Raw genomic sequence first — 497 nt, forward strand, 5'->3', positions numbered from 1 at the left:
CTGTTTACATATATAGCAAACAGATTTTTTTTAACAGAAAAACTAAACATAAATGTTTTTTAAAAATGTGATTATCTAATTTTGAATCAAACATCTTTCATTCCTATAACTTGTAACTGACTGTCAGAAAGTTGGCTCTTTTGAATTTCTCATCATTAAAGGGTTTTCAAAAGTAAAAATCTACTCCTTTTGTGGTTGTAGATATTTTCCTCTTCTCCTTATGTTTTAGGTTTAAGGCAGGTTTTTTTGGGAGACAAAAAAATAAATAAATGAATATGTGTAGCCTACACAGTTCCTAATTACAGTCTGGTTAACAAAAAATGTTCACTGTCTGTTGATTGATTGGATGTTACTTGTTTTGCACTCTCCCCAAGTTTAAAATTTACAGGTCAATTTCCCTTCCTATAAAATATTTGGTGATTATTGGCCTGATAAAGGCTTTAGTACTATATGCCCTTGGATAAGAAAACTACATCATGCCTTATTATTGGATTAAT

Source organism: Oryzias melastigma, linkage group LG11 (genome assembly GCF_002922805.2).
Source record: "Oryzias melastigma strain HK-1 linkage group LG11, ASM292280v2, whole genome shotgun sequence".
Taxonomy (NCBI): Eukaryota; Metazoa; Chordata; class Actinopteri; order Beloniformes; family Adrianichthyidae; genus Oryzias; species Oryzias melastigma.